Below are 23326 nucleotides of genomic sequence, written 5' to 3'. Positions count from 1 at the left end.
GATGTGGACAACCTTTCATATAATGGTCCTCATTACATATTAAACATGGCTGATTAGGTTTCTTTCGCCCAGTAGGGTTTCTAGAAGGTTTCTCAGGAGTCGAATCCTCTTGTTTCTTCTTTTTGTTTTTCCCTTTCTTCTTGCCCCCTGGTTGCTTAGGTTCTTTTCCCTTGTCAGATGACATGGCATTAACCTCCAAGGTAAGAAGTTTGTCATTTTCTTTTTTACTAGAAACTACAAGGGCTTTACCAGATGGAGACTTTGTAGTTTGCATGCTTGACGTACCGATCACGCCATCATTGGCATGAGAGTCATTGTTTGATTTAGGAGGGGGAGGAACGGAAAATTCTAGTCTAGGAGCATCAGGAATTTTGTCATAGAGCATGCCACACTGTGTATAGATCAAGTCTAAATATTGTGCACGAGCAATGACCTGCTCTTCAGTGACAACTCCTCCTTTCACCACATCTTTAGTAATAGAAGGTAATAATGACTTAATAAACCACTCAGCTAGAAGCTAATCAGGAACATACATCCTTACCATTCGACGGCAATGTCGCCACTCATGAATATGATCAGATATGTGAGTGGCTGTTGTCTATTTAAAGATGGTAAGGAGTTCCATTCCCATTTCGTACCTTATGGGTAAATGAAAGTGTGTTAAAAAAGTAGTGGCAAGGGCACTGAAGTTATCAAATGAAGCTCTAGGCAATTCAATGTACCATTTTTCCACTGGACCAAATTTCAAAGAGGGCAATAGGATTACTCAGTCATCGCACCTGTGCTTCACATAAATAGGGATGCATCTCACCTACTACACACGGGAGGTGTGATGCATACTAGTTTCCAGTTACAGACAATGCAATGGGATAGGGAGCGAAACGGAGTTGGGTTTTTGCTCAAAATTTGCAGCTAAGTTCAGTGATTTAAGCTGAGCTATAATGGACAGTAAAAACAAAGTATAGGGGTATGATCTTGGGAGGCTATTGATCTACCACAAGGGCGTTTAGAATGCTTGTAAGTCAGATGTTCAATTCATAAACCAACCCAGAGATTGACTGAAGCAACATTCATCTACTTTGCAATTGCATAGCAAGAGCAGCTCGAAGGTTATATGGCTAACTTCAGGCTCTGTCTGTAGTTTATAAAGCAAACAACCATAACAAACAAACAAACTATTCGATCCCCAGTGGAGTCTCCATTTTGTTTTCGGGAAAACTAGTGTCTTTTCGATCTACTAGTCCCAATAAGATTGGTAGCTATCTTAGAAACAAACGATCAAAGCAATTTGTGACTTCCTTTATGTATGATAGATAAGAGAGAAGCAAAGAGACCAACCTAGATCTTCTACTTTAATCCTTGCTTGATTTCTCTCCCCCTTGATAGAGTTTGCGACTCTTCTCCTACTTGTCCCATTTTAAAGAATACCTATAGAGACAAAGTAACAAAACACCATCAAAGCATCTCGATCTATAATATCATAAACAATGCAGAATCAGAAATACATTGACCATACAATTGCATTCACAAATAACAAGATTCACAAATACATGATTATATGGAGGAAAACTCAAAGAACTTTATTAATAGTAGAAGAGAGGATTACAACCCAGCTGTCTAATCCAACATCATCCTCCCAGCATCAAAACCCTCTTCACCTCATGAAAAGCAAGATCACCCAAAAATACAGTGCTTCTTCTCAAAGACAAGCTAACATCACTTCTTTACAAATTACAAAGTTCCAGCCTCCAGATCTCTCAGATGAGGGATCCATTTATAGATGTTTGTAGAGGTGTGAGTCATCTTTGGGTTTTTGATTAGTGTCATTCCACTTCTAGTTCTTGGTTCCACTTGAAGATTTCTTAGATCTCTTACTCATCCCTGGACGAATTCAGAGAGGAAAGTGTCGTAGAGGAAGTTTCTAGAAGATTCCATGAGCATCCACTTAGCAAACTGTCTCAGACATTTGTCCATTCTCGCTCATCGCACCCCATAGAAGGTTTCTTCAGTATGCATCACACCTGGCTAGTGTAGGAGTTAGTATGCATCGTACCTTCACCAAGGAGTAGTGAGTATGGTCTAGTTTTGGCCAATTCTGAGTGGTTTTTCAGGTGGAACTTATCGGAAATGATGTAATTAGTTGACCATGATCATTTAGGGTATGAAACAAAACTTTTAGGGTTTAAAGAGCCCTTGGTTTATCGACATATATGATTGGGGTTGAAGTGCCCAAATATGTCTATAACAATACCTTTGCTTTCTGCAAATGTTTTCCGTATTAAAAAATTAAAAAATGTAAAGAGGGCATGTCCTAAAATAATAATCAAAGGACAAAAAGAATGAAGATAGGTAAAAAAAAATGAAATATATGACCCCCAAAAAACAAAAGAGACCATGGAAAGTGTGCAAGTCAAAATGCCACTACTATTTACTTTTTATGCTTAATAAATGATTGTGTGCAACTTGTTACTTATGCCACAATCCATGAATAGTCAAAATTTTTAAACTTGGCTATTTCATGATTTGAATTTTATGTTTATAGGTAGTGAATAAATCTGACCAAACCATTTAATCTTGGCAGATCATTAGATAGGTAGAGTAAATAAAAGGAGCTCGTCAGTTTAATTTGAGCCCTTAGATGATATAAGGTTAGACTTAGATAGTTTATTTTGTAAAGAAAAGAGAAGATTGATAAGGGTTTGCTAGCCTAAATGCACCCAAATAAAGTGAAGAAAAAATGGTAGAATAAGTAGATGGGTAAGTAGTAGAAAGGTCACAGAAATGTCTTGTGATTACATGAAAAGCACTTATGATATTTTTCCAAATTCATCTTCTAAATATGCATAAGTGGTACATAAAGCAAAGACAATGGTTCATAACATGATTTATTTAACATCCCTATCTTTCATTTTAACCCCTATATCACTCATTAACTTCCCCTTCAAAATAAAAGATTAATATCTTTAGCTCCTTAAGTTAAAGAGGCTCAGAGCATTTCTCTGACTTCTGGAGGGACTGGACCCTCAGCTTGATGACTTATGAAACAAAGGTGTTAAAAACCCTTTACAATTCATTCATCCCCACCCCACAAAAGCAATTTTCCTAAAGTCTAAGTCTTTTGCCTAGGGAAAACCCATAGCAAACATGTTCTATGATAAAAAACCCACCATGTAACATTTATTATAAGTCAAGCACCCCCCCGCGGCTCATTTCACTTCATATTAAGTTTTATTAATATATACAAAATCCCCGAAAAACCCAATTTCCTGTATATATTTAATTCCTATGTGTAAATTAACCCCACCCCTTAGTTTAATTATAAACTATATTATTACCCATATCCCTCAAAAATATATTAATAACATTGTCTTAGCCCTTAATCCTGCATTAGAGTGCCCCGATGAGATTAAAGGTTAAAATAATCTCATATCGCCATGATTAGGCCCATGGGTCTCCCCCAAAAACTTTTTGGTTAAATCATCGCGCAACTCCCATCTCCCGACCACCGTTAAGCGTCCCTCCTTTACATCCAATGCCTATCATCTATGTCGAGCCAACCCGATGTCCACCCTTTACCTGCCCAATGAGGCGGTTTCCCCTTGGCCCCCAACGCTACGTGTCAAGCACTGAATGGAATCGGGCAGCCCCTCCTGAATACTGCCTGCACCACAAAAGCAGTGCAATGGACCTACCAAACCGCTTCCCCTTTCCAATCGAGAACCGCCACTATTAATCCATTAGTGAAAAATTGCCAAAATTAACCGTTTTCCTATAAAAGCCTGATTACCCCTCTTTTTGCTCTTTTCGCGCATTTGCCTTTGAGAACTCAGAGCGTCATTGCAACTCCCGCAAACTGCCGAAATAGCTCATGAACCTCTGTAATTTCTCCATAGAAGCTGCAGACAGTCTAACACAGTCATCCATCCATACCAGAGTCGTACAGACCCCTGCGAACCTCTGTAAACTACCATTTATAGTCAAATTCGCCCAATTCCAGGTATTTAACTGTGGAAAACCCACTCAGTCGTCCAATTCCAGTAAATTGCCCTCATAACACTTTAAATTAAGTGGAAAATAATCAGATTTATTTTGGTTTTTACACTTTATACCAAAACCATCTGTAAGAACATCGTTGCTGTAAAAAACTTAAAATTATCCCCCATACTCAAATCCACAAGAACTGAGTATGGCTGCTCTAATTGCTATGGATATGAGACCCATGTCTACACCCCATTTAGACCTGGCCCACCTTCCCCTAGCTGATAAAGATTTCTAGATAAAAGATACCATTGTCATAGAGCTCCTGCTCAAAGTACATTGCCAAAGTAGGGACAAGTTCCTGAACCATGCTGATGAAATTGGCCTTTGGGAGTCAAATTTTCCCAAGCACCAGTTCCCCCAAGTCCACATTTTTCTGAAATTGTGCATATGTGCTATGCTTGTTACATCCCAAGTCACAGAAGCATCATGTCTCATGACCAGAAGGTCTTTTTCACCATCACTGCTAAGTCTATAAATGAAATGTTGCAGGTCCAACCAGGGTGAAACCTAACTCCCCTCTCAATTGGAGATTTATTGGACCTATATCCCAAACTCAGCTCTGCAAAATTGACCCAATTGCTCCAAACCTTCATCAGAGAAGAGAAGCACATCCCTAACGACCCCCCTCCATATGTAGCAACTATTTTTTCCCCTTGGGGCCGAAATATTGTAGCCATGATATCTTATGTTTTGGGTTACTCCACAAGTGAGTACATTGATGAAATTATCCCGACTTTCATGTCCATCTATACCCCAAGATAGCCTCCTGCAACCATTTATGACTTTGCCACATTCATAGCTGACACAATGCATGGGCAGTTCACAAGAATGGGAAATGAAAGGGTTTTCAAATACTCCTCAGTTTTATACCATATGTTCTTATATTATTAATCAGAGAAATTACCATTCACCCTCCAAAAACTAGACACCAAGGGTCAACCCAGGTCAGTCATTTTTTGGATCCCATTAGTCCACAAGTATCAGTCTCCATACTCTTATTCAAACTTCATTGACTTATTTGTACATCCAGTTATGACAATGTTGACTGGAAACCCTCCTCCAAGAATCAGTCTAGAAATAAAGAGAGTCCTTCAACTGTCAAAGTAGACCAAAGTGCGTGAGTGATACCTTTACTAGAACCACACATAAATCAGGATATATGGTTGCATGCTTGCATGCTTGCACCATATAAGTTGCCAAGATACCTCCCTATGAGGTTGTTTGTATTAGAATATTATAGGAAAATTATCAATGCAGATGAGGTAAACTTTGTCAATGCCAAGAAGAAGGCCAATCTCAAAATAAAAGACCAACTAGGCCCCTTCATATGCAACTCAAAAGAGGCTGGAAAAGAGGGGGATTTGATACTACATAATATGAAGTTCCAGAGACGTTTTGTCTGGAGATATTATCCTTTGGAATTTATCACAAAGAAGAGATAAAATGTCAAGCTAGGACCTTTCATCCACCATCCCATACCTGAAATAGAAGCATATGCAAACCAAACAGAATGGGTGGAAGGTAACCTAGTAGACCAGGACAACACTGGAATAGATGTAGAGAATGCTTACATTGATTTAGAAAACCAACGTGATGACAACTCTTTTTTGCAGGTACCAGAAGAACCAGAGACTGGTATGAGTACTCCTCCAATTATGTAGACTCCTTGGAATGAGGAGAAGATCCCAAAATGAAACAGAGAAGGGGTTTCCACTTCAGGAAGAGCCACCTCTGATTTGCAGCAGGAATGAAACAAGAGGCGAAAGCTAAATCCAGCCTCCAAGAAAGAGTATTCTGAAGACTCAGCTAAGGTCACTAATAAGGGAGCAGAAAGAAGTAGGCCTGCCACTCCATCTGGAGGCATGCAAGAGCCTTCCATATCACAAACTCAGATGTTGGAAAGGCAGCTCAGTGTTGAAGTGTTTTATTTTAGAATGCCAGCTGATAAAGACCAAGATATCAAGGAAAGGCATAAAGAAATCAAGGCTAGGAATGAGAGGCTTAAGGCCCAAAAATATGCAAAATATCTGAAGCTGACTTCTACCAATCAAACAAGGCTAATATCAACCTTTGATATTAAAGAGGGGAAGATTTCAAAGGGGTAGATTTTGAAGTGCTCGTAAGGGATATTCGTCCCATAGACCATATTGAATTGCATAAACAGGTTGGAGAGATGATATAATCCACCCTGACAGGTAAAGCCAGAGTCACCCATTAGCTACAAAACTCTTTGAACAATATCTCAACACAATTCCAGTTGGAGAAGGCCTCCTCACAGGCCAAGGATACCAGGATCAAGTCCTTAGAGGACTTAGTAATTGAATTGGGACACGATCCCAAGGATATAAAAGCCACAAAACAACTTATCAAAAAGAAGAATGATGACATATATGCATTAAAGAAACAACTAAAAATACCTCATCTACAGCATCCACAAACACTAGAAGTCCTAGAAGCCCAGCAGGGGAATGAAGAACTAATGGACTTGGTCTTGAAATTAAATGACCAACATAAAGAGACTGAAAAGGAATTGGATGCTTTGATCCAATTAAAACATGCAGAAATGGCCACCGCTTCAACAAATGTTATCCCCAAAGTCTCTACAACAGTGTCATCCACATTAGCAGCATCTTTGGCACCTACAGTTCCACTTGCAACAACCTTGCCAGCAACAACAGAGTCTACATCAGCAGCAGGTGCATCAAGAGAGAAAGCAACAGAACTTGTGAAAGCCATGGAAGAAATGACCATCTATGCTACAAAGATGAAAAAGATAAAGGAAAAGGTGGCAAAGTTGGAAACTGATTGCAAACTAGCCCAACTCAAGCAAAAAGAAGAAACACAAAAGGCACAGAGAATGGGTGAGAGAATCAAAATCCTAGAGAAGGATTTAACACTGGAAAAACCACTTGGACAAACCAAGGAAATGCTGTGGGCCAATATCATTGACTCTGTCAATAATATTTGGCCATCAATCCAAGTTATTTTTTAGCAAACAAATATAGTAAAGGTAGCTACTGAAGCTATCTAGAAAGTAAAGGAGGAGTTGGGAAATAAGCTAGAGGATGCAAATAGACTCATCCACTTCCTCAATAGAAAGAATAGATATGAGCTCCAAGAGGTAAATATAGAAGACATGATTGCTGCCATTTTAGAGATAAGGAAGGTCCTTTCCAAAAGGAACCTTATGCTTAATTTGGAAGAAAAGTGCCACAATATGCAGGTATCCATTGGTAGGTTCATGGCTAAATTTCATATTTTGAGGGAGAAAGGTCTGCCCAGTCCTATGGTCATCAATGAAAAACTCATGACACAGTTGGACTATGGTGATATACTTAGAAAATTGGCTAAGGAACAAGCCAGTTCTTCAACCATTAAAGCCCTGCCAAGAAGCAAAGTATTATATGACACATTTGAGAACTTGTTTTTCCTTGAGCATGAGGTAAAACATTTGTTCCACGCCAAGCCCAATTTTGCAAAGTATATTGAGGCTGATGAAATCTATAGGATAATGGTGAATGTGAAATTATTAGATTCAGAATGGTGGGAGAAAATGACAGATTTACTATGATAAATAAACAGCTAAAAGTTACTACACAGTAAAAATGAAAGCAGCAGGGTGAAACAGGTGAAAAACAACACAACAGGGTCAAAGAGTATCAGGGTTAAAGAGTATCAGTTGAAAGATGAAAGTAAAGAAGACTCCAGCACAAAACTGCACAACTGCAAGCCAACATAAAGGGCTACACTTCAACCATAAAGGCCAGCACAACCATAATAAAAGGGACAACAAGAAACAGTTCATTTGCTGTCTCTATCTTCTTGGAAGAAGCTATTTGTATTTCCTAAAATAAATCTCAAGTTGTTTGGAGATATTTCATAGTAATTTATTTTTATATATATACTTCACAATTCGAAGTATGTAGGGTGGATTCTTAGACATTTCTATAGTTTTCTTGATCAAAGATTGTAAGCTATTGTATCACTATTGGACTAGCAAGCTGGATTATTGAATAAAGCAAATACATTTCACTGGATTCATGTGTAGTGTGAAATACAGACAAGTATCTTCTTTTCTGTTGTCAATTTTCTTTAAAAGTTTTTCCATAATATTAATTGTATCTGAAATCTAAATGCTTAATATGGAATGATATCTGAGAACTTGCTTCACTCTACTTTGTTTTGACTATTAGGCATTTTGTATGTTTTCTGCTAAAATTATCTAAATTAAGGAATTCTTGAGTGCTCCTTAGTTCAAGTAGATTCCCTTTGGTCTATAGTAAAGGATTCTTACCTACCCTTTGCTCATGATCATCCTCTATTCCTCCTTTTAGTCCCAGTTTGAGGATTCTTGAGTGCCCTCTCACCCTGCTTAAGATCATTTCATCTATTCGACCTAAAAATCTATGTTTCACTCTGCTAGCTTGCCCATTGAACACTCCCTTTAATGATTTAATCCCAGTCCTGCTTCCCTTCTTTGACTCCATATCCCAATAGCTAGAGACACCATTCTATCCATTTACTTAAGGATTCTACCATCTAACTTTCAATACAAATCCAGAACCTCCCTGAACTTTAAAAACTAGCCTAAAATCTCAGAAAAAATCTAAAACATATAGAGAGAGCCCTCTCTGAGTCATAAGTTTGCTAGAGCCTATACTTAAAAGATTGGTTTGTAGTTACCTCAGTATTTTCCTTCTTCTGATAACTTGTAGGGAAAATTCTGAGTGATAACATAGTGGCGACCATACTGGGGAGAACCCTCAGTCCTAATAAATCTTTAAGAAATTTTTAATTTTGTGTTAGGTCCCTATAATACTAGTGATTACCCCATTACTATTGTAGTTGTATCCCTTATTAATATTGTTGTGCCCCTACTATCCCCATATTGTTATTATTGTGCCCCATAGAATCCCTCTATTGTTATTTTTGTGCCTTTATATTATTATTGTTAGGTCAGCTGGGTTATATTGTGACTCCTTAGACTCCTATATATAGAAAGGAGTTTTTGTCATTTGAAACATCAAAGAATCATTCATTTGTGCAATGTAAAGGAGGTTTCCCCCTCGAAGAGGCTGAATTCTAAGGTGTTGATCTATCTTTTCTATCTTTTTGTGAGCTAGTTTCTTAACATTTGGTATCAGAGCTTTCAGGTTGCTTACTAGATGTTTGCATTTTCTTTCCTTAGGGAATCAGTTACTTTGAATATCCAAGTTAAGGCCCTCCAAAAAAAATTCCTTCTTAACCCTGTGGTAAGTTTTTAAAAATCCTGAGTGCCCTCCTAAGGGAGAAGTGTGCAATTCCATAAGAATATTTTGTTTGAGTTGGGAATTCTTACAGAGGTATAACCAATCTTTGTACCATAATGAATCATTTTGCTAGCTAAATGTATCAGATGTACTGGAATCTTTTTGTAACTTTCGAATAAGTGCCCACACTTCTTCATCATTCTTCCATTCCTCCCTTGCTTCATTTATCAAATCTGGTTGGATAATAGAAATGGCGCACAACAATGCTTCCACATCCTCATCCTTTCTTGAGAGTGCATTTGCCACCACATTTTGCTTCCCTTTTTTGTAGATGATTTCAAAGTCATAACCCAACATCTTTGTGACCCACTTTTGTTGCTTTTTAAAGGATAATCTTTGTTCTAAAAAGTATTTAAGGCTATCATGATCTGTTTTTACCTTGAAGTGTCTTCCCATTAGGTAGGGTCGCGATTTCTTAAGTGCATGTAGTATTGCCAACATTTCCTTCTCATAAATAGCTTTGTGTAAAAACTTTCCCTTGATTGGATGAATTTCAAAAGCAATGGGTCTTTCATCTTGCATTAAAATAGCACCAATTCCATTTCCTGAAGCATCACATTCCACAATAAAGGTTTTTGTAAAGTCCAGTGTAGCTAAGACCGGTGCTTGGCACATTGCCTCTTTAAGATGTTCGAAGGCCTTTGTTGCTTCTGGAGTCCATGAAAATGCATCTTTCTTCAATAATGTTGTTAGAGGTGCTGCTATTCTCCCATAATTCTTAACAAACTTGCATTATGGATGTGGGGATTTTCCATTCGTAGATGCTTTATGGATGTGGGGATTTTCCATTCCTTAATGGCTTTAATTTTGCTAGGGTCTACCTTAACTCCTTCATGAGATACAATATGACCCAATAATTCCACCTCTTGTACTCCAAAGAAACATTTGGATCTTTCTGCATATAATTGTTTCTCGTCCAATAGTTGTAGCACATTGTCAACATGTTCAACATGATCCTTCCAAGACTTGTTGTAGATTAGTATATCATAAAAAAATAATAACACAAATTTTCTAAGGAAGGGTTTGAAAATGGAATTCATCAAACCTTGAAATGTAGAAGGTGCATTGGTAAGGCCAAAAGGCATGACCAAAAATTCATAATGACCCTCATGAGTTCTAAATGTTGTTTTCAGAATGTCTTCAGTCTTCATTCTGATTTGATGATATCTTGAACGAAGATTCAACTTGGTGAAGTAAATTGATCCATGCAATTCATCCAGTAATTCATCAATGACAGGAATGGGAAACTATTCTTTAATAGTGAGCTTGTTGAGCTCCCTATAATCCGGACACATGCGCCATGATCCATCCTTCTTGTGCACCAATACTACTGGAGTGGAGAAAGAACTTTGACTAGGTTGAGTTATACCAGCCTCTAGCATTTCTGCAACCATACGTTCAATTTCACTCTTTTGGGCATAGCGATATTTGTACGGCTTGATGTTTGGAGGAACACTTCCTGGAATCAGATGAATAGCATGATCATAATCACGAATAGGTGGGAGACCTTTGGGAGTCTCAAATACCTTGGAATGATTGTCCAGGACTTTTTAGAGATCTGGATAAATAGATGATTTCGATGTGGAAACATCTAGCAAACATAATTTAGCAATTACACCTCTTTGTTCCTTTTTTAGAAGCTTTGTCATACCGTTAGAGCTAATTATATTTCCCGGTTTCCATACAATGCCCCTTAATTCAACTTCCTTTCCTTCCGTAGAAAATTTCATGAAAAGTTCTTGAAAATTAAAACCTATTGTACCCAAGGATTGTAGCCATTAGATTCCTAGTACAACATCAACACCTCCCATTGGAATGGAAAGCATTGGGCTAATCAATACATATTCTCCCATGGATAGCTTGATATTATGGCACTTTCCAGAGCAATTTATTGTTCCTCCATTTGCAACCATCACTTGACACTCTGGTGCTAGATATAGGAAGAAATTCAATTCTTTTGCTACCTTACAATGAATAAAATTGTGGGTACTTCCTGAATCAATCAACACTATTACCTTTTTCTTCTTGAATTTTCCTTCTATCTTGGTGGTTTGAGGAGTGCTAATTCCAACCAATGCATTACAAGATATGGTCAAATTCATTTCTTCTTTATCTAGGCTTTGTTCTTGGAGTATATCCTCTTCTTTTGACCTTTCTTTCTCTTTTTCTTCTTCCTGTTCACAATCTATGTAGAATAATTTCTTCTCAGCACACTTATGACCTTTAGTGTATTTGCTATCACAATTGTATCAAAGCCCTTTTGCTATTTTTTCTTCCAATTGTTGTGGTGGAATGTTTGGTTTGCCAACAAAATAAAGTTGAAACAATTAAGACCTCGGGTCTATTACAATCTTTATCCATTCCAAGCCAACGTTGGGAGGAGGTTTCAATGGATTTTATCACAGGTTTACACAAGTCTGAGGGAAAGAATGTCATCATGGTGGTAGTTGACAGACTTACCAAGTATGCACACTTTTGTGCATTATCACATCCATTTAAAGCTAGTACAGTTTCTACTGCATTTAGGGAAATAATTCAAAAGCTATATGGAAACCCAAATATTATTGTAAGTGACAGAGATCCCATTTTCACTATAAATTTTTGGACAGAATTATTTTCTTGTCTCGGTACGTAGTTAGCTCATAGCTCATCTTATCATCCTCAATATGATAGGCCAACTGAGATAGTAAGCAAATGTTTGGAAGGATATCTTCGTTGCTTTGTATCTGATAAACAAACACAATGGGTCAAATGGTTTCCTCTGGCTGAATGGTGGTATAACACTTCCTTCCATACAGCGACAAAAATGACCCCATTTATGGCACTTTATAGATATCAGCCACCATCCATCACATCATATTTAAGAGAAAATTCTAAGGTTCAAGCAGTGGAAGATCACATCAAGCATCAACAACAAGTCCTCCAACTCTTAAAGGATAACCTCGTGTTGGTGCAGAATAGAATGAAACAATAGGCAGATCAACATCATAGTGAAAGAAGTTTTGATTTAGGTGATTGGGTATTCCTACAGCTATAACCATATAAACAAATGTCCCTCAAGCAAGCTAAGAAGGATAATAACTTATCACCAAAGTATTATGGTCCGTACAAGGTCTTGCAAAAGATTGTACTATGGAATACAAATTGGAGCTTCCTACAGGTTCTTGAGTGCACCCAGTTTTCCATGTTTCATGTTTAAAGAAGGTTATAGGCGACAAGCTCCCAGTTGAAACGATATTGCTAGAATTTGACGAGGAAGGAAAATTTATATTGGAACCGGAATCAGTCACAGAAACAAGAACTCGACAGCTACTAAATCGATCAATTTCGGAGTATCTCATCAAGTGGAAGAACTTATCCACTAAAGATTCCACATGGGAGGATGAGAATTTTATATAGAAGCATCCAAAACTACTCAAGCATTGAGGACAACACTTTTTTAAAGGAGAGGGGCATGTTAGGTCCCTATAATACTAGTGATTACCCCATTACTATTGTAGTTGTATCCCTTTTTAATATTGTTGTGCCCCTATTGTCCCCATATTGTTATTACTGTGCCCCATAGAATCCCTCTATTATTATTTTAGTGCCTTTATATTATTATTGTTAGGTCGGCTGGGTTATATTGTGACTCCTTAGACTCCTATACATAGAAAGGAGGTTTTTTCATTTGAATCATCAAAGAATCATTCATTTGTGTAATGTAAAGGAGGTTGCCCCCTCGAAGAGGTTGAATTCTAAGGTGTTGATCTATCTTTTCTATCCTTTTGTGAGTTGGTTTCATAACATCCGGTATTTAGAGCCTCTTAAAGTAATTCATTAGAAGTTATTTCTCATGAAAAGAAAACAATTTAAAAAAAAATTCTGAAATTCTGGCTTCGAGGAAAACATATTATACTAGGGCCAACTCAGATCCAAACCCTCCCCTAGTATTTGATAATCCCAACCTGATTTGAAGAAAATCCAGAGTAGAATAAAGTTCAGCCAATCACACACCCTTAGTTAAACCTAATTCATGCTCAAATGAATGGTTGTTTTTAGAAGATCTTCCCTTTGATGAGAAATTTGATCTGTCATTATTTAGATCAAAGTCTGAAAGTGAAATTTGTGACACTGTCATAGATCCAGAGTTTATTGCAGGCCTCGAAGTCCAAAAAGCCAACAAATCAATTGATGAGTGCCTTCTAAATTCACCATAATCATCCCTTAGTACTACCAAGATCCCTGAGCTTTCTGAACAATTGTCCACTACTCTCAGTTCACCATTATTCCCTTCAACATCTGAAGCCTATTCCCCACCTCCATTCATGCCCTCACTCCCTTAACAACCTATCATATCCCAGGTACCACCTATTGGTCCTAGTTCACCCTCCACACAGCATCATCTTCCAGTGCCTCAACTCCACATTTTAGCCCTTCCCAGCTTATAGCCATGGAAAATAGATATGCTCCCCTTGTCTTACCTGCTCCACTTCATGCCATGCCATCAGAATACCAGAGTAAAATCGTCCAATTTGATGGCATAGGAAACTACACTATATAGCACCATGTTAATAAAATGACAAACTACTTTGAACTTCATGAAATTTATATTGTGGATGTCCAAATGAGATTATTTGCTCACACTTTAGCTGGTGATGTTAGGAAATGGTTTAGATCACTGTCTAATAATAGTATTGATAGTTTAGAAGTATTTCAATAACAATTTTTGAATAGATGGGAAAATAAAAAGAATCCTCTACAGATCCTTTCAGAATATGAAAATATAAGGAGAGGACCCAATGAGATTGTTCAAGATTATTGCACCAGATTTAACAATATATATAATGCAATTCTAGTTAATCTTAGACCTCCACCTGACTTAGCTTTGATAAAGTTCCCTGATGGTTTTGACACAGACATGGCATTCCAGCTCAAGGAAAGAAACCCCCCAACCCTAGAAGATATGCAAAGTGTAGTAGTAAGCGTTGAGGCTAATTTATTAGCTAAAAGAGCTAAAGTTAGGAATGAAAGAAGAAGCTCAGCTAAAGAAAAGCCTTCACGCTCTGACATTGAGATAGATAGTTTAGCAAAAGGCATGGAAAAGTTAATGGATAGAATAGAGAATATAGAGAGGAAACCCTAGTGGGATAATCAACAGGCACCCTCGGTTAGAAATCAAACTTTAGGAAAAACCAAAACCAAAACCAAAACTAGAACACTGGAAAAAATGGACCTGATCAGAATATCAGACCTCCTTTCCAAGAAAATTACGTAGAAACATCCCATCCTGAAGACCCAGAGTAAGACATACGGATTAACCTGATGGGATTAGATGATGAAGGTGTTGTTTTTCTGACCCAAGATGATCAGGAACTGCATATGCTACAGCAATTGCAAATCCAGTCTAGAGAGTCATTTGATTATAAACAAGGCTATGATTCTTCCATGTTTTAAGTACATAAGCAGTACAACCTAAGGAGTAAAAAGAATTCTGATATCCCTAACCAAACCAACAAAACAGTGTTAAATCAACCTAAGAAAATCAAAGAAGCCCTGGTTTCTAAAATCCTCCAGATTCTCCCCAGAAAAAACTAGAACTCTTCTAGCCCTACTATTGAAGATATAACCCCTAATCAACCTTCTGATGATCAACCCTATACTTCAATTCCCCCCAAAAAACTAGTGGACACACCTCAAAATACTAGATTGGAAAATTCACAGAAAGAGGTCCCCCATAAAGGAAAAGAAGACCATCCCACCCAAATCCCTACTATCAAAATTCCAAACCCTCAAATAGAGAAAGCCCCTTTACCTTTTAATTTGGGAGCAGAGGTAGCTAAGCTAAAGGTTTCAGTCCCTTTGACAGAGTTAAACAAGAATGAAACCTACAAAACACAGATAAACCAAACCCTGAACCTTGCTGAAAATGAGGATTCCGTTAACCTGTTTGATGACCAACCTGAACTTATATTTGGTCTAGATGTCAATGGAAAACCAATAGAAGGAGGAATACCACCTTTCTTATTAGCCTTGGCATCCATGACAAAATTCTTCATAATGCAATGTTGGATTTTGGAGCTTTCCACAACTTAATGCCCAAATCAGCAATGGAATAATTGAACCTAGAAATTACAAGACCTTACAAGGACTTATTTTCATTTGACTCAAGTCAAGTAAAGTGTCTAGGGTTGATTAAGGACCTCTGTGTCACCTTAGTTCAATATCCTGCCAAGAGCATCCTTATGGATATTGTGGTTGCTGACATCCCACCGAAGTATGGCATGCTATTATCCAGGTCATGGGGATCCAAACTTCAGGGATCTCTACAACCTGATATGTAATATGCGACAATTTATGTTTTTGGACAACCCAAGAAATTGTACCGAGAAAATTTAATGAAATACATGGTGAGTAGCCGGGATCGGCCTCAAAACTTTCCTATCTACTGTGTACATTCATATATTGACCCTTTTATTCTGTATAATATTGGTCAAACACAAGAAACTCTTTTAGACAATGTTGATACATAACCAAAAGAAATTGTAGTTTCAAAACAAGAGGAAATTGTCCGAACTTTAAAACTTTTAACTAAACAAGATAGTCAAGATGAGGAAAAGTTAGTGGAAACACATGATGCTAATTATGAACATGAGATATTGTGGCATCTTGAGTTTGATGGGTCAATCAATAAGTTTGGAGCAAGAGTAGGAGTTTGGATATATAATCTAGAGAATGATTACTCAGAAGGCCATGCATACATACTAAATTTTAAATGTACTAACAATATGGCCGAGTATGAAGAACTAATTTTAGGTCTTAAATTAGTTAGGAAGCTAGGAGCTATAAGAGTTTCTGTCATGGGAGACTCTGAATTAGTGATAAAAAAATTAATGTTGTATATATGACTAAATACCCTAGATTAAGTTGTTACAGAGGAACCATTGTAGAAATATTAAACACTTTCTTAGAAACCAAAGTTGTTGTAATTCCTAGAAAAAATAATATGCAAGCTCATAGTTTAGCAATGTTCTCCAGAACCTGCAAGTTACCCTTTAATCCTAACTATCAGTGCACTGCTGAAGTAAGGCACAGGCCTACAATTCCAGATAAATTGAAGAACTGGAAAATATTTGCAGATGACAAACAAATAAACAATTTTTTGGTCTCAGAACAAGAATTTTTAAATAGCAATATAGATATTGACACATCAATATATCCTAACACTAAAGATAAAATAGAAATAAATGAGATAGAAGGTGAAGAGATAGATAGATTTCATCCCACTAAATTTACAAAATCAGATGTAGAAAACCTAGAGCAAGTTGAGATTGATGAGATAATTAACAAAGACACTGAAGTAATCAATCTCAAAGACAATTTCTTGCCTAAAGGATTAACCCCTTTGGAAGACTTGTTTGATTCAAATGATGTTCCTAGAAAGCCTAAAATGGAACCTTTGAAATCTGATATGGAGGAGTGTAATATAGGCACTGATGAAAATCCAAAATTGATCAAACTTTCTAAATCATTACCTCCCACTGAAAGAGTAAAATACATCGAGTTATTAAAATAATTTCAGGATGTCTTTTCTTGGAGTTATGAGGACCTCAAATCCTATGACACCAACATCATACAACACACAATCCCTATAAAAGAAAATCAAAAGAAAATCAAAAACCTTTCAAACAAAAACTTAAAAGGATAAATTTGGTCCTATTACCTTCAATTGAAAAGGAAATTCAGAGAATGTATGATGCTAATATAATCACACCAATCAGATTTTCTGATTGGGTTTCAAACCTGGTTCCAACTAGGAAGAAAACTGGTGAGATAAGACTCTGTGTGGACCTTAGGAACCTCAACAAAGTATCACTCAAAGACAATTACCCTCTCCCCAAAATGGATCATATTTTGCAAAGGGTAGTTGGATCAACTAGAATCTCATTATTGGATGGGTTTTCTGGTTACAATTAGATCTTAGTTCATCATGATGATCAAGCCAAGATTGACTTCACTACTCCTTGGGGCACCTTCATGTATCTGAAAATGAATTTTGGACTAATGAATGCAGGAGCCACTTTCCAAAGGGCTATGGATATAGCCTTTGCCAAAGGAATTCATGATTTTCTTGTAATATAACTAGATGACATTACTGTATTTTCAAAATCTGATAGCCAACATTTGGATCATTTAAGGCAGGTTTTTATTAAATGCAGGAAATATGGAATTTCTTTAAGCCCCAAGAAGTCTTTGTTTGGGTTAGAAGAAGTAAAGTTACTAGATCATATAATTTCAAAAGATGGTATCCGAATAGACCCGGCAAGAATAAAAGCCATCTTATAGATACAACATCCAAGGAACATCAGAGAATTACAAACTTTCTTAGGGAAAATTAACTTTCTTTGGAGATTTATTTCTAATCTAGCAGAATTAATTAGATCACTGAACAATATGTTAAAAAAAGATTCGACCATAAAATGGACTGTTGAGGCTACGAAATCCTTTGAAGATAAGTTAGAAGAAAAGGATAAGCTCTTAAGATTTCAAGATAGTACTAAGATCTTGGATGATATTCTTAGTAGTCAATGGTCTCCTGCTATCAAAACTGGTCTTGGTTTTCATGAATATGTTGAAGGTGAATCTAGTAAGACAATGAACTCTAATACAAAATATGAATTGCTCAACAAGGAGATGAGAGGTCAATCCCATCAACAACCAAGGAAAGAAATTCTTCAAAGAAAATCTATTACTCCTAACTAGGGAAGTGATAGTCAGTTATTTTCTCAAATGAATAATGTTGAATGTTATGTATGTCATAATTTTGGACATGTTGCAGCCAGATGCAGAAGTAGAATGGTTCAAGACCGCAACACAGAAATATCATCACATTCCAAGTACTTTAAGGGATATTGTTTTGCTTGCAATATGTTTGGTCACAAATCCATTGACTGCTATAGAAGGAATATGAAACATATGAGATGTTATGCATGTAACAAGCTTGGACATATAGCTAAGGAATGCAGGAACAAAGTACGGGCACCATATTGAAAGGAGAAAACATCATCACACTCAAAGATATGGAAGAAGAAGGATGTACAGTTAGAAAGATGTGGCACAACACAATGTACAGACATTACAGACTTAGAGGGAGTTGAAAGTGTGAAACTTCAGTGTTCTAAATCTCATACGCAAGTTTCATGAAGATATGTCGTGTATATATGCGAGTTAGACACTGCACAGTCGCGTATATGTTAGTTTGAGGAAAAGTTGTGGGACAGACTCAGGAAAAAGGATCTGATATGGTTCAGTCAATTATTTCTCTGTTTGATGATGGTTACAATCTGTTGATAATGTGTGGAAATATATTGATACTCATAAGATTTTGTTTTTGATCCTCACAAGTTAACTTGATGTATATCTGATTGTTGATGATGCCTTGATACTTCTTGCTGATATGTGCATGATCAGATCTAATAGTGAACATATGGAACAGGTTCAGGGGGAGAACATGCTATGCTTCTAATAAAGCATTGTTGGCATTATGTTTAGAATTCTTTGGTACCTAATCAATGATGATGATGTCTATGATAATAAAATCTCATATGATACTTGGGTGTCACATAGTTGGGTTTCAGATCAGATTCATGGATGGTTGTGGATGATTCGTTGATGATGCATATAGTCATATATATTTCTTACATGATGATCCTCATAAGGACAAGGAGAAGTACAAATCTTGAGTACACATCTTCATTATTTAATGATGAGCCACTCATTTCTTTCATGTTGCTGTCATCATGCCTTCTAAAGATCATATGGTACAGTTATGATACAGGATTCCTATGGTTCTTGGTTCTCACATGGTTGAGGATTGTTGCTATTGATGATATCAAGAAATCTTGACAAATGACCATAAGATCATGACTTGATAGATACATATTGATATCTCTTTGATGGATATACAGTATGATGGATACATAGATAATTACTTAAGTTGCATATTGTTGGTTGGCCAAGAGAATGGTGTAGACATAGCTATTCGAAGACATGGCTTACTTAATCACTTAATGATGATGAGTTCTTACCTTATGATGATAGGTTGATACTCACATATGTTGATTATCATGGTTGATGCGTATCAGATGTGGGATGATCTCTAGTGATGATACATGATTCTTGATAATGATGTTATGATCATGGATGATGACTATGGTATTTTCACATACATATGATATGATGTGAATGACTTGGTGCTACCGCTTGGAGATATGACATTTGCTTAAGGTTATGAAAACGAAGCAAGTTGATCTTGATGAGATCAAGAAGATGAGTTGATATCTATATGCAGACATTCTTTGTCACAGGGAACTAATGATGGACATATACAGGTTGCTGGTCTGGATGTTGTTGACAGATGCTTATGGAGCAGATCATACATGGTGTATGATAGTTGTTGAAGACTATCATGGTTTTGTTTTAGATATTTGGTCTCTATGTCATGTATATCTTTTTAATGTCAAGGTCATGAAACGACCTATTCCCACTATGCATGGGATGGATGATGTAATGTTCTTATTCTATCATGTATAAACATTTGGTATATCCCCACTTGGTTGGGTGGATGAGTCAATCTTGGTATATCCCCACTTGGTTGGGAGATGGATGTATGTATGAGTCTTTGGTGATAGGAAAGTCATGTATGATGTATAGAGTCATGTTCTTCTTGTAGAACATCTTTTTGCAGACCTTGCTTACAGTCAAGGGGAGCATGGACAATACACTTCAGCATATCAGAGAATTCAGCATGTGCTCAGGGGGAGCATGGATGATACAGTACATCTCAGCATGAACAAAGGGGGAGTTTAATCAGAAAATTCAACCCTATGCCCTTGATATCAAAGGGGGAGAATATCCTAGTCTGCCCTTTGCCCTTGATGTCAAAGGGGGAGAGTATTTTGGTGTTTCTTGTTATCTCTAACAGTTTCTACATATTGCAGTAATCAACACCAACCATGGCTAAAGGGGGAGATTGTTGGCATTATGATGTATGTGTTGTACTTGACGGAAACCCACTTGTAGCAAAACAACTCTCTTGTATATGATAACTAGATGAATGTACAAATAACTAGATGAATGTACAGAAGACATATCAAATGTGACAGAATGCATAAAAATAGCATTTATAGATGTGATTATTTACAGTTCAGGCTACACAGAATGAAGAAAGAAGGGTATACATAGGTTCCCCTTGGCCAAACCATGTATACATGCGGGTTCACAGACCAAAAGGCTAGTATGCATATACACGCACTTTCACGAAAGGAAAGGAGCATACATGTTGGAAAACTTGGTTTTGGTCTGTGCTATTTGGTCCATGGTATTGTGATCCATGGTATTGGTCCAAGGTGTCTTGTCCGACATGTTGACCCCAGGTATTTGGTCCAAGGTATTGATTCTAAGTGGTTTTGGACCATGGTATTGAGTAAGGCCTAAGACTATAAAAGAAGGAGAAGATCATTAGGCAAAGGCACTTAAGTATTGTATATCTAATGAAGAGCAAGATCTAGTATATAGGTTATTGGGTTATGGTGCATAGCTGGATCTGAACCAAGGATGAACCTTAGCGCTTGATGGAGGATAAGATCTAATGATGGATCGGGATCTTAAGGCTTGGAATGAATAATCTTTATATGGTTTGATCATGTTTATTCTAGATCTATATACTAATGCATGTGTTGATCTGTAAATATTATGATCTGGTTATAACTGAAGTCTGGAATAGTTGCAAAATTATGAATGAATATTTACAGATGTATACGTTGGTTGACCTTGGTAAAAGTGTGTATACACGCAGGTTCAACACATCGAAGTAGCATATACTTTGTGAACCATGATTTTTGAAGTTGCATTTGGTTCTGGCTGTTGATGCAGAGATCTGGGTTTTTCATTGTGTTTTGGTGACTATTTTTCTGGTGACAGTACTCTGCATATTTAGATTGGTTGATTGAGATTAGCTTCAGTGTTGATGGATGAAATCTAATGATGGATCAGGATCATAATGACTTATCATTATGTGATCTGATAATGGATGGGCTAGATCTGATCACCAACACATGTTTTATCCTCAATGTGTAATTATGTCTGAAGTCTAGAAGTGCAGCAAAGTGTTTGCAGATCTACACGCTGGTTTGCTTCAGGGAAACTGTGTATACACACAGGTTGGATTCTTCCAAATAGCGTATACACTCTGAAGTTTGGTTTTGAGGTTACAACAGATTCTGAATGATGATGCAGTGTTCTGGAGATTGATGATGCAGGTGTAGTTGATGGTTGTATTGCAGTAGTGATTGATTTGTGCTTCAATGTTGTTGATGGGTCCAGTATGAAAATTGGATGAAACGTGGCCTTCAGATTTTGATGTTGTGTTCTAGGAGTATCCAATATGAAAATTTATGAAACACGGTCCCTGGAGGAAGTGAGAAGGTTGTAGCCTTCAGTAGGCCAGCACCTACATACTGGTAAACATATCAACCAGTACAAGAGCAAGTGGGGTTGTAGCTCCCTTCCAGTAGAAGCTAGAGAATGAGAGAAGGTGGTAGCCTTCTGTAGGTAGAAGCCTGCGTACTGGTATAAGTCTACGCCAGTACAATATTGTAAACAATTTTTCTTATTATTAAAAGAAGACAGAGACGATAGCAGCAGGTGGTTTTTACCCACATTGGGTTTCCACCTTGCATCTTGGTGTTCATGTGTGTTGCCTATGTGTGATGGTTCTTTATGTTATTAACTACACATGGTTATTGTTTAATGTTTAATGTCCTAATTCTCAGATTAAATATCAACATATGATAATTAACTAAATCATGAGTTTACTGGGTATACGCTTGTTTCTTTAAACATAGCTGCGTGCACATGCAGGTTACCTTCATTGAAGTAGCGTATATAAAATTGAGTATGAAAAGAAAAATATTATTGATTTGCTAATAATAATTCACCCCCCCCTCTCTCAGTATTATTTCCAATAGTCTCCCTATTCAGCCATACACAGAGAGCGCACAGTGTAGATAAAGAACAACAGTACTGTGTAGGATAACTTATTTTCCTGCAATAGTCACATTTCCCATTCTTGAATCCAACTTCCAAATAATCCCTTTTTGTTTCCCCCTCACTGAATTCCCTTTTCTTCTCATCCCATTTCTTTTTCATATTCAAGATAGGACTGCTTACAGAGATCAGTTTCATAGAAGCCAGCCATGGCACCGAAGAAGAAGGAACAAGAAGTCTTTAATCCAATGTTTCACCCACCATTGGATTTAGATCACCTACCATTGGCTAAGAGAGATTTTAAAATACATGAAACACTATCAGAATTTGATTTTTTTGACATATATAGCTGGTGGCAGGACAAATTTGTAGAGGAAATGGATGACATAGGCCTTTGGGACAGTAATCTACCTTTTTATATTTATCCTAAAACACACAGTTGCCTAAAACTGGTCAGGAAATGTCATTCATGTTATAACCCACAAAAAAGGGAAGTGATGGCCCCAACATGACATATTTTGTTTACAATTGATGCCAATTCCATCATCTAGATGATGCAGGCCTCGATTATTGAAGGACCTACTCCCTTTTCTCATGAGTTCCTCACTAAAATGTATCAAAATATTGATTTTTCTAAGAGATCCAGGACATTAGAACTTTTCATGACTGAGAACACACCTCTGCCAAGCAAGAATCCCCCTTGTTCCTCCTATGTTTTCCCTAATAGAACTAAACACATTGTCACTGTCCTTTCCTATTTACTTGGCTATTATTCAGATCAATGGATGGATGAAGCTATCATAGCTTTGTTGTCTATCCTCTCAATAGAATCCAAGCCCACTATCCTTTCTAACTTCAGCCAATTTTTAGCAGACGCCATCGATGAGCAGCTTATCAATTTCTTCATAGATGAAGTGTTTCATTATTCCTCAGTGTTGGTATATATGTTT

The sequence above is a fragment of the Pinus tabuliformis genome, chromosome 9 (genome assembly GCF_031772625.1).
Source record: "Pinus tabuliformis cultivar Carrire ecotype Pingquan chromosome 9, CPIR1, whole genome shotgun sequence".
Taxonomy (NCBI): Eukaryota; Viridiplantae; Streptophyta; class Pinopsida; order Pinales; family Pinaceae; genus Pinus; species Pinus tabuliformis.
Note: the sequence above shows the minus strand (reverse complement) of the source record.